This window comes from Lathamus discolor, chromosome 13, assembly GCF_037157495.1.
Source record: "Lathamus discolor isolate bLatDis1 chromosome 13, bLatDis1.hap1, whole genome shotgun sequence".
In the NCBI taxonomy this organism is placed as follows: Eukaryota; Metazoa; Chordata; class Aves; order Psittaciformes; family Psittacidae; genus Lathamus; species Lathamus discolor.
Window position 1 is genome coordinate 3,810,985 of NC_088896.1, and position 12,494 is coordinate 3,823,478.

At 50.7% G+C, this 12,494-nt stretch overlaps 1 long non-coding RNA gene across 1 annotated transcript; it reads left to right on the forward strand.

Annotated features, from left to right (window-relative positions):
- Positions 1 to 251: 251 nt before the first annotated feature.
- On the forward strand, positions 252 to 8,401 carry LOC136021424 (uncharacterized). The gene is made up of 3 exons (XR_010615769.1): positions 252 to 1,030; positions 2,616 to 2,799; positions 6,556 to 8,401. It is a non-coding gene; the product is annotated as an uncharacterized LOC136021424 (long non-coding RNA).
- Positions 8,402 to 12,494: the final 4,093 nt, after the last annotated feature.

Here is a 12,494-nt window from a genome sequence, read left to right on the forward strand (position 1 = left end):
AGGCAGTAGTCATAAAAAAGGCCAGGGTAGTTAGAGGAGAATTAGAGCTTGTCTTTTATGTGCTTCTAAGCCATTTGCTATGGGCAAAGGGCTTGAGAAATTATTTGATGCAGTCACTTTGGTTAGAAAACAGAAGCAGCTCAGCTTCTGAGGTTTTACATTATTTGCATGTGGAAACGGAAGGGTGGCACCCAACCTGCAGGGACCCTGGGGCTGCCCCTGCCTTTAGCAGCATCCTTTACCCAGCAAGATCCTCGTGAACAAGCACAAGGGTGGATCAGGATCCACCTGCAATGGGTTGGGTGCAGGATCTGTGCAGGCACCTGGTGCTGAGCTGGTTCTCTCAGCCCTGGGGTGCTGCTGTGGGGAAGGCAGGCTGCTGTCAGCACAGTGGGGCACAAGGCTTGTCATCAAACTGCCACAGCAAGGGTGAGTCCAGGAGCCAGGAGGGAAGATGGGAGCTTTGCTGTGATGGAGAGGAGCTCCTGATATCCCATCCCACTGGAAAAGCTGGGACCTGCCAGCTTTCAGGGCACAGATTTATACCTCAGCATCAAGACACCTGATGCCTCCATCACAAACATCTCCTGCAGCCTCAGGGGGACTGCTGCTGCTTAGAGGTGAACCAGGTTGGACAGGGCTTGGAGCAAGCTGCTCCAGTGGAAGGGGTCCCTGCCCATGGCAGGGGTTGGAGCTGGATGAGCTTTAAGGTCCCTTCCAACTCAAACCACTCTGGGATTCTTATGAATACCAGAAGTCAAAGGCTTTTGTTGTGCATCTCAGGTTTTGGTTACTTTAAGCTGGCAGTTCCGGGTGCTTCCTGCTCTTGGTTTCTGCTTTGAGGGGGGTGGATGCCTTGAAATTTGGAGCAAAAATAGCACAGCAACTCTCTAGAAGGCAACTGCTGAAGGAGAGCTCGTTGTAACAACACCAAAATGCTTCCAGCCATTTAAACCAAAATACTTCTCGCATGCTTCTGGCTTGGAAGAGCAACAGGCGGCTGCACAGGCACCTTTGTGCAGCACACGAGGTACAGACCATTTCCCCCCCTTCCCATCTCCTGTGTAAAATCAGATCTGACAAATCTAAAGCAAGAGAAAATCAAGACATGACTCTGAAGGACAATATCAGGCCAAGCCTGTTAAATTATCTCCCCCCTTTCTGTCATGTCTCATTTGCTACTGAGCTGTCAGCTCCCACCCCTTGCCAGCCAGCTTCCAGCACTGCCCTGTTAAATTCCCAGTCTCCTGGTTTCTCCCTGGCCAAAGCAGAAGGATTCCCCTTGCACTCCTGGAGAGTCACCCCACCTCTCCTCTTTAAATGCCTTAAATTTTCCTTGGTGTGCACGCAGTCCCCTTTGCTTCCTGCACCCTGCCAGGCCTTGTGGTGCTGCTCCCAGAGAGCTGCTGTGCCGTCCTGGTGGGGTGGGGAGGGATGACCCCCCCTTTCCCCTGCATCTGGCAGCCTCCAGCAGTGAGCTGGTGCACACTGGGGAGCTGTGAGGAAGCCCTGCACAAGGCAGCGAGGGGATGCTCCTGTGCCAGGCACCTCTTCCTCACCTTCCTCCTCTGTTGATGCTCTGCACCAGAGGCCTTGGTCCAGGCCCTGTGCTTGTTCCCTCACTCCCCTTTCCTCCCCTCCCACGGTCAAGAACAGAGCTGGGTGCCAGCTACAAACAAGGATGCAGGGAGCAAAGAAATTGCACCTATAATAAATAACCCAAACTGCCCATGGGCCACACGGGAGAGGGGTTGGCTCTTCCACTGGCAGAACTCCACTGATACGCACAGGCGCTGACTGCGCTCCCTAGCAGGGAAAACACAATAAAAGCCTTCTATGGCTCAGTTTTAACATGACCTGAGCAGAATTTGACACCTCAGCACCCTCCTGCCCCTCTTTCCATTGTCCCAGCAGGTCCCATTGGAGCTGCAAGGTCTGTGTCACACTGAGTTTGCCACATGCAGGAATGGGCAATTCTCAGCAAAGCAAAACCCCGGGTGTTTTTGCACCCTTCGGCTTCAAATCAGCAAGGGCCATAGCTTGTTCAGAATGTAAATGTGCTAGAAAACAAGTTTCAGACGGGGTTCAGAAGCAAAACCTCTGCACACGATAGCGATTGCGTTTCTTAATGATAATTTCTTATCTCACCTCTCCAAAGTCCTTTGCAAGGGTTTTATCCTGTTAGAGGAAATCCATCCCCCTGCTTTTCCCAGGCTTATAGAAAAGCAAGGCAAAGTATTGATCCTAATGAGATAACACTGACGAGAAAATGGCAAGAGTCGGTCTTAGCTATTTCAAAGTTATTCTGGTTTGGACCAGTGGGAAAAATGGACCATTATCAATTCTCCATGCAAATGGGAGATGTTCAGCCTTGAGATCTGCTTTGATTCCCATGGGAGCCTTCAAAACCCAGCTACCTCTGCATTTCTTAATGTCTTTTTCTTTGAAAAAAGAAAGCAAACCCAAACCCCAAACTGGGAACATTCTGTTCGACAAACCAAATCCCAGAGCCACCGGCGCTTTCATACTGAAAGAACATTTGGTGGCATTTTAACCTCGGCAGGTAATGCAGATATTTGTCATTTCTGATGTCCCCTTTCTGCAACCGTCCACAGATGACAAGGTCCGTGAAATTGCTACTGCCAGGGAGAGAAATGAGAATTAACCTCGTGCCCATCAGCTGCCTCAGCACCACCCTTTCCACGCCAGCCTTGACCATCGCCATCTGAGAGGCGGCTCTAGGGACCGTGCTGCCACTCACCCCGCACCATCTGACACACCACAGCCCCGTGTGAGCGGGTAATAAACTCCTCTGTGCTAACAGATTGCTTTAAATCCAACACTTTCTTTCCCATTCTCATTTGCTTTGCCTTTCATGCTGCTTTCTCATGTATAAAAGGGGAACGGGGAGGGGGGAAGAGAAAGAAAAAGGCACATGAACACCTGAAAATCTTTGCTGCTGCTACCACTCGGTGCTGAATCTGAATAGAAATGGATGGGAGGGAGATGGGGAAGGATGAATAATATTTCATGCCCTGTAGTCAAACATAATTTCAGGCAGGAGACGGGCAGGGGCTGGTAGATGGCTCATGCCGGCAGATCGCTAATGTGCGCTTCAGAGCCTGCTCTTTGAAGACTGGGCTCTAATTTCCAGCCTGCAATTATTGCACTGGAAAGGATGTCTCACAAAACAGGGTCACTTTCAGGGAGGGGAGGAGGGATAAGTTGGGGGGCAGAGTCTCAGTAGATGTCCTCGGGGGTTGGTAGAGAGGGCTGCAGGGGCACCCCTGGGGCTGGGATGCACTGCCCTGAAGGGCAGGTTTGAAGTGACTCAGGAGCTGGGACACAGCACTTCTGAGTGCGCTCCCCTGGAGCATCAGCCCCTGCTCAGTGGCAGTGGATGTACAGGCTTGTCCTTGGTGTCCTGCAGCCAAGGCTTTCACATAGGTCTGTATTTCAATCTCAAAACCTGCGGCCTGATTTTCCAAAGCACCAGAACGTCCCTGTTCTCTTCTTCTATCAGTGGCTTTGGCCAAGAGCTCAGCCCTTTGCCCATTGACTACACGGGCAGCTTCTGATTTTCAACAGCCTTGAAGGACAGAAGCGTTGCTATTACATGGAGAGCTGCTCTGTTCCTTCTTCACCAATGCAATGCTCTTGCTTGGAGGCTTTGCCTTTGCTGTTCTGGACTTGGAGCTTTGTCCCATAAAGCAGCAGTCATCATGGGCCAGATTTGCCAAAAAAAGCACAGCACAGTGAGTGCTTTTGATGGTTCGGTCGCCTCGTGTGGTATCTCAGAGAGCTGGTGCTCTTCTGGGCAGGGATGGGAACGCCGCAAAAAGGAGAATAAATCAAAATGGTCTAGCAAGGAATGACATATGGTGTCCCTTAGCAGGGCTGGGGACCACACTGGTTGCCCAGCTGAGATTTAAACCCAAATAACTGTCTCCAGATGGGATTTGCTGCAATTCTGCTGTGACCCAAACTGACCACACTCTGCAGCTCAGATTTGCGAAGGCTTTAGAGCACCTAACCAGGCAAATGGCAAAGATTTTCCAAAGCAGCTAAGAAGATTAGATGTCCAAGTCCCATTGGGCTCCGAGAATTAGGCATGTAACCTGCTCAGGCGCTTTTGGAAATTCCTTTGGGGATTTAATTGTTCGGGTTGAAACTTTCTGCAGGAAGTGTGTGTCTCTCCAACTGTCCCACCACCAGCTTCAGCCTCTGCACTCCAGCCATTTTGGGGGGGAGAATGGGGAGAAATGCGTTGGAAGGAAATGGAAACTTCTGGGTAACTTTTCATGGTTTGGATCCCCATCCCTGGCAGTGCTCAAGGCCAGGCTGGACACAGGGGCTTGGAGCAAGCTGCTCCAGTGGAAGGGGTCCCTGCCCGTGGCAGGGGTTGGAACTGGATGAGCTTTAAGGTCCTTTCCAATCCAAAACATTCTATGATTCTATGATCTTGAAATTCAGAGAGTGGTGGCCAAGGCCTTACATTAGACATGTGCTTTTCACTGTCCTGATGAGAAGCTGCACAAGGCCAAGGCAAGAGGCAGGGCTGTCTCCCTGGGCTCTAGTGACTGCCTTGATGCAGAGTTGGGGTTAGGGGAAAGAGTCAGGAGGGGATGACTGAGATTGGCAGGGTGGAGGTGGGAGAGGGGGAAAGGGAGTTAGGGCAGGGCAGGGAGAAACCCAACTGAGATGCCCAAGGGGGAGCAACTGGGATGGAATAGGAGATGCAGTGAATAAGACAAACTAGGGAGCGGACTGGTTTGTACCAGGCTGATGGGGTCGAGATGGAAAGGGTCAAGAAAGCAGGGAAGTGGCACTGTAGCTTGTGCCTACTAAATCCTATAAGCTCTCCTAGGCCTGGAAGGGAGCCCCAGGTTTCTGATGGAAGCCAGCACTCCCCTAGGCAGCCCCCAGCACCACTCTTCTGAGCCTGTGCTGCCCTGGGTGCTGCCTCTTCATCGCAGCTCCTCACCTCTGCCTCCATGGGAACCCAAAGAACATGAGACATGGAAGCCCAGCACTGAAACAGCAAAAGAAGAGCCTGTCCTTACAAATAACCTGCAAACCAAAGTGCTGCCCTTTCTGCCTCATGTTTCCAGCAGCTGCCAGCAGGCAGGATGTGTGTGCCACCAGTTCGGGGCTGGGTTCAGTCCCTGTTACTTTGCAGACTCACTTTATGCTATGGACAAGTTGTTTGTCTCCCCTCTGCCTGTCACAAGGATAAATACCTCTTCCCACCTGAGAGATGTGCTGCAAATTAGATACACTTGTAGGTGTGCAGACACAATAGCAAGTACATAACAGAACAATACCTCAAATGCTTTATTAAAATCAGATAAGGTTGCAGCTGGCACAGGGCAATGGCAGGAGCCTGTGTGCAGCTCTCAGGGGCAAGGGCTGGTGCTCAAGCTATGGCTGGTGCCTGCTGTGCATGTGCAAACACAAGTGCCTGAACTTTGGCTGCCTTGAACCTGCAGCTGGGGCTATTGTAGGATGTGTTACTCCAACCTAACCACGGGTAAGATGTGCTGAGTTTTATGGTTGCCACTTCGGAGTGGTGTGGCAGTTAGGAATTTGGGTCAACCTGAGTTAACAGCTTGGCTTCACCTCTCTTTTCCAGTCTGCTTCAGGAAACTGCAAATAGCAAACATGGATGGGCTCAGCCGAGCCTGAACAATGGGCAGGGGATGGTGTGCTTCCATGAGTGTGAACAACAGGCAGGGGATGGTGTGCTTCCATGAGTGTGAACAACAGGCAGGGGATGGTGTGCTTCCATGAGTGTGAGCAATGGGCAGGGGATGGTGTGCTTCCATGAGTGTGAACAACAGGCAGGGGATGGTGTGCTTCCATGAGTGTGAGCAATGGGCAGGGGATGGTGTGCTTCCATGAGTGCGACCAACGGGCAGGGGATGGTGTGCTTCCATGAGTGTGACCAACGGGCAGGGGATGGTGTGCTTCCATGAGTGTGACCAACGGGCAGGGGATGGTGTGCTTCCATGAGTGTGAGCAATGGGAGGGGATTGCCTGCCTCCATCAACACCACCTTGGCAAACACTGCAGTGTTGCTGGGGTAGAGAAGCACATGTGGGAGCAGCCCTGCGCACCTCTGTTTGCCTGTTGAGTGTCCTTGGGAAGAGGGAACCCCACACTCCAGCCTTTATACTTTCCGTTCTTCGGCACGTGGACAGGGCTCTCCCTCAGCTCTTCTTGCCCTGCAGTGCAGCCCAAATGAGAGCCAACGCTTCCATCTCGCCTTCCCGCAGACCTCGCTTCGCTGCCATACCCGCGGCGCATTTTTCCTTCCCCGCTCTGAGCTGTCTGCAGTTCATTAAATATCTTAAAGGTGTTAATGACTTTTAAAAAAAGACCCAAACTGTCTGATGTTTTTCCAGCTCATTTCCTGCTGCTATCTCCCCAAATCCGGTGGGCAGTAATGACACGTCTGAGGCAGAAAATGGGATTATGATGAACAGAGCGAACGCTGCTGATATGTGGACAACATTAAACACTTGCGGCTTCTTTCTTTGCCTTTCTCTTCCACAGCTGTCTGTATAGTGCTGAGCTGAGCTGTGAGCTCCTGAAGGAAGCCAGAAGAGAGAGGAAGGAGGAATCACACAAGGAGGAATTTCACCAGGAAATCACTATCGGATTGGAAACAACGTGTTGGATAAAGCCACGTTTTCTTTTCCCCTCTGTAAAACGCTACCAGGATGCTCATGGCTTGTCCTTCCACAGACAGACACTGCGAATACACGTTAGAGAGAGGAACCACCTGAGACTGCATCTTCCAGATCCACAGGGGTTTGTATTTTAACAGGCAAAAGCAGGGAGTACTGGAAGGAGAGGAAAAGTCCTGCCTCTATTTGGCCAGGGACAAACCAAGAGGTTGGGTGACTCTCCCAAAGAAGAGGATCTTTCTGGAGTTGTGTTTTTCCCTATGAAATGCGTGTCTGGACAAGAGAGAAAACTATAGAAAAAAGCTGGCAGTGCTAATGGCTATGCTAAGGATATGATTATCCAAGGTTCATAACTCAGCGCAAGAAGCACTTCTCACAATGGCTCTTCACAGGCCAAATTTCATCTTTTGGAAATAAGACCCTGCAAGTACTTCTCGCTTGACAATAATAAAGAGAGGGTTATTCTGCTGCCGTCAGTAAGGCCAGGCTGCTGCAGCCAGGCCCATCTTGCCCAAATATTCCAACTATTCAGCTTAGTACAGACACCCAAACCTGGAAAACTTCAGCTTGCCCAAGAGATGAGCGTGTGGAGATGTTAGTGGGAGTTCAAACACGGGGCCAGAGCCCCCTCCCCTGCCCAGCCAGTCCTGCAGTGCCTGAGCCAGCTGATGATTTCAGATTCCACCTCTGTAGAGGGACAGCGATTAAACCCAGTGCTGTAAGTCTGCTTGGCACTGAGCATGCTGGACTCCTGACCTGTTTGCCTTCTAGGTACCAGCGCAACAAACAGCAAGCAAGGAGGAACAGTGTAGGAAATAGAGCAATGGAAGCACAGCTCAGGGCTGCCTGAGGTGGGACTGTGGGACCTGGATGCTCCCCAACTCCTGCCTCCAACTCAAGGAAAAGGTCCTGGAAAATTGGCATGGAGACCCCTCCTTGGGGCCAGGTCTTCCTCATCGCTGCCCATCCAGGTTGTTTTCCCTGCCTGCCCCATATCCTTGAGTTTTGCCATTGTTCAAGGTAGACGGGGCTCAGCTCCAGCCTGGCTGGGACCAATGGCCAGCCTGAGGCAGGAGTAAGGTGTCCATTCTGCCTGCCAGGAGCAGTAGAAGCTTTGCCCTGTTCTTAATGCAATTCCCAGGTCGTTTCAAAACTGGTGCTGAGGGAACATGGAAAAGGACCTGAAATTGCACCAAAGCTGCTGAAAACACTGGCATGACTCCCAGCAAGGAGAAACCCCCAGATTTCCATTGCTCCGGAAGCCACGGTCCTTTATTTAACATTAACATCAACTACCTGGGAAGGGTGCACTGTGCAAGGAGCCCCGGGAACCAAACCCATGCTTCCATGACAAGGATGACAGAGGGAAATAAAGGCTGGAAAGCTCAGCTGTGTGACACAAGAGATTGCTGCTAATGTGTGCTACACCCTCCATTGGCACGTAAGCCCCCATCCTGCAGTGAAAACCAGGCAGGTCCCAGCCCTTAACGCATTCATTCATCCGAGCCATTCCTGGGAGGAAAATTAAGCATGTACTCCAAGGTTTGCCACATCAGGCAAGCGACTTGCTGAAGTTAAACAAAAATAAAGGATATTTCTCCCTGTTTTCCTCTCCTTCCCCTCTCTCCCTCCCCACAAATCCTACCAGGATTGCAGTTTTAAAAAGCACTTTCTCTTGGATGTGGGAGGAAGATTGCCTGAGCTTTCATGCGTTCACTGCTATATTGTATTGTTGCTGCTTTTAACATGTTTCGCTCAGTTAAATAGTAACTGATGACAGCTACACACTTAAATCCTTTGGTGTTTTTATCAGGGATTTCATAGATACAGCTCATAAAGAACAGCGCACTGCAAGGCCTCTTACCATATCAAAACCAACAAAAAAGCACCCTATTTTTGTGTAAGGTATCAAAGCAATCCCGTGTGCCAGTGCAGCGGAGCCGGCCTATCAGAGGTTCATCGGGTTTTATTGGCCTTGGGCAACTCTGCGCACGACGGTCTTTAGAGTGACATGGAATTTATTAAACTTTTCCACAGCCTGACAGTCTCCTCCCGGCTCGTCCCCACCCCCAAGCTCTTTCCTTTTGAAAAATGATTTCTGCCAATCTTGTGCTTTTCACGTGGTTTTTCCTCCTTTTTTTTTTTTTTTTTACTTTTCTTTTTTTTTCGCCCTTTCTCTTTCTTTCTTTCCTTGTTTTTTAATCGCTGGTCGCTGGAGTACGACTCCTCAAGCATCTGTTTAAAGAACCCTATTAAGTTCCGACTGTAACAACAGCAACAAGACCGTACAGAGAGCAGCAAAAAAGCAGCCACGCAGCCCATTACTGCCTGGTTCAGCCCTATTGCACTACATTACTCGATATGACAAGCTCTGCATACATATAACCCACACCAAGGGGGTTTTCTTTTCCTGGATAGCCTAATTTAGGCTTTGTATGGTGCCCTGTAATAAATTTCATCTTTCAGACAATAGCAGCCTTCAGCTGCCTGCCCCTTCCATAATCCAGCGCTGCTAAAAGCATCGCCTCTGCTTGCCACTTCCCATCAGCAGAGAGGACCATGAGGGTGATGCCAGCCTATGCTGACGGGGTTACTGTGCTGTCGGGGTTTCCATCAGGCTCCAGAGCCCTCCCTCTTCTCCCTGTCACCCCAAATTCCCATCTTTTTAGCTCTTTACAGCTTGGCTGCGAAAAATCTCCAGCAATCAAAGCCTCTGGCTATGTGCGACACGTTAGGCTGCGGCACACAGCAGCGGGGTGTTCCTGCATGTGCACACCAGTTTAGATGTATGGATTCATTTGCAAGCTTATCTGCACCCGTCTCAGGGCATGCATCTTGCAGGAGGAAGGGAACACATCCAAAATCTGGCTGCAGTCTGCAAACAGCCCCAGACGGTTGGCACTGCTCAGGTGGTGGGTTAGTGCTGCTCCTGCTCTCCTGCGCCCAGGAGTGAGGATTTGTGCTTCTCACCTGCGGCAGCAGCTTCATTTGCCCCCCAGCCACGACCCACAACGGCCTGACACCAGGTTTTCGGACATTATGTGTTGTAGCCCTCTGAGGAGCACCGGTAGCTCAAGGATGTGGTGGCTGCCACTGGGTCTTCCTGGCTCCACTGATGACCAACATTTGGCTCTGGAACATCATGCAGCAGCTTCTAAACATCTGCCTTGTGCATGCAAACACCACCTCAACATGGTCACTGTCAGGGAGGACTCCCATTGGAAATGCTGTGCGCCTGCTCTTACAACCTGCACTCGATCCTATACTTGATCTCCAGCATTATCAGCATATCCCAGTGTTATTTATTAACCCTTAAGGCCAACAAGTTGATAACTGCTGTGCAGAGAGGCCTAGGTCCTGCCCTAATCAGATGGCAGTCTAATTTCTAAATATTATCATTAAAACCAGGTCCTTTCCCTAAGCAGAGTGCACCACACACATTGCCCTTCCACTGCGCATCCCCAGTTGCTGGGAAAAGGCTGTATTTTAGTGCTGAAAACACCCCTAAAAGAGGTTTTCTCACCCCATCTCTCTTCAGAGAGTTCCCCAGCACTGCCCATTGAAGAAGCCGATTTATAGAATCCCAGCCTGGTTTGTGTTGGAAGGGACCTTAAAGCTCCTCCAGCTCCAACCCCTGCCACGGGCAGGGACCCCTTCCACTGGAGCAGCTTGCTCCAAGCCCCTGTGTCCAACCTGGCCTTGAGCACTGCCAGCGATGGGGCAGCCACAGCTTCTCTGGGCACCCTGTGCCAGCGCCTCAGCACCCTCACAGGGAAGCATCTTGGCATGGGGAGAGTCGGGCACCCATTGTGCTGACAATGCCCTGCCCCTGATCTTCTTAGGCAGCATGCAGAGATGACTGGCCCCTGCTTGCTACTGACAGAAGCCCTAAGAAGACTGGAGGTATGGGAGTGGAAGACTGACGCTACCTTGGAAAAACAGCAGGAATTCTAGCAGCATCCTTTTCCATGTGACAATGCTGCTCGTTTCCAAGGGTAGATTCTGCCTCCCCCTTCTCCAGACTTACAGAAGTATCTACATCTGTGCTAGTCAGCACAACCGCCTTTGGGAAAATGAGCACTTTCAAAGCACAATCCATCTGACCTATTTTCTGACATGCACCTTAGGATGAGATGAATCGTGCGCTGGCACTGTCTATCAGCTATATGGGGAACCGGGATGAATAGCTCAGCTGAAGCTGTCTCCATTTGGATAGAGGAGCCCAGTTCTGGGTGCTGTAACCCAGGAGCTGTCAGCAACTACCCAGAAGCAACTGACAACATTTCATTTACATAATTCCTGCTCTTCCACTGAAATCCAGCTTTCTCACCTTGCAACACTTTAATCGCCTGCTTCTCATATGACATGAAGGTGATGCTTAAAGACAAAGCACCCCTTAGGGGTGGCTGGCCACGATGAAACAGAAAGAGCTGAGAGGGGGAATAGATGGTGGTGTGGAAGACTGGAGCTGCAGGGATAATCACCCCATATACTGTCATCCCTGTGTGCTCATAACACCGGCTGTGTTGTCACAGGTGGGTGCTGCAGGTCCAGCATGTGAATCCAAAAAGCAACATAAGACTTTAGCTGACCTAAGGCAGCTATTCCCAAATAAATGCTGCTGCTATGAAGACCACATCCTCTTTGACTCAAAAAGCAAATGCATCAATGACAGTGACAAGCCAAAGCCACAGAACCTGCACAGAGCCATAAAGCAGGAGATACTCCTGAGAGTTCATCTTCCTGCAGAAGAAAACATACAGCACTCGACTGGGTAGCTAAGCAAGAAGAGAAATAAATAAAGCAGCATCATTAGGGTATAAATAAGCCAAAGGAGCCAGCACAGAGCGGTCTAGCGTCAGCTTCAAATGAAGAGCTCACTTTTTTCACCAAGCTCCAAACCAAAACTGATAAGAAAGAAAAGAACCCCCATCTTTGTGCCATTTCCAGGGATTCTGGAGGCTGATGGTTGCAAGCAGAGAAGCAGCCTTTCCTGGCAGGAAAATGGGCGCTGTTCCCTGGCAGGCCATAATGACACCTGTGCTGCGACCATATCACGTGGATGCTTTCCTGCCCCGGCCAGCCCCTGCCTACACAGTGGCATAAGTTTTCTCCTACTTTGCTCCATGATTAAATCAGGCACATTTAGTATGCAGCAGCTTATTGTCTGAAATGGCCTTACTGAACATAAAGGAGCTGAGGCTGCCACTGCGTGAGGTCTGTGGGTGCTTTGGGGACCCAAAAGGCCCTGAGATGGGGAGCACAGCCCCGGCACACCTCCACTAGCACTATGGAAGCACACTGGATCACACACAGAAGACCCTGTGCCTTGGCTCCTTTTGCCATCTGATCAAACACAGCCCTGTGTGTGAGCTGGCCGTGTGCCCTCCAGACCAACGTGATGATGGGATCTGCTCACAAGCCGCAGGTCCGCCTTTCTGTCCCTGGTGTATGTGGACAGCCACACCACTGAAGTGCAGGGATAACCCCTGCAGACATGGACAGGCACCAGCTGGGGAGGGCGGAGAGCCTGGAAGTGAGGAGAGACTTTGCCTGGAGAGGGACTGTGCAAGGTTTCTTCCTCTAATGAGGGGCTTCAAATGAAGCTTGCAAATGGCACTTCAGCGGCAGCAGCTGATTCTGCATGCACCAGGTAGTTGTACTGTGGATTTCTTTGCCCCAAAACACTGAGGATACTCCAACAACATTTTAGGGGCAGATTTAGGGGAGGTTTAATGAAACCTGAACACACAGAGAGCAGTTGGGTAGATCAAAGAGAGGCGATGTAACAGCTCCGGTGCCATC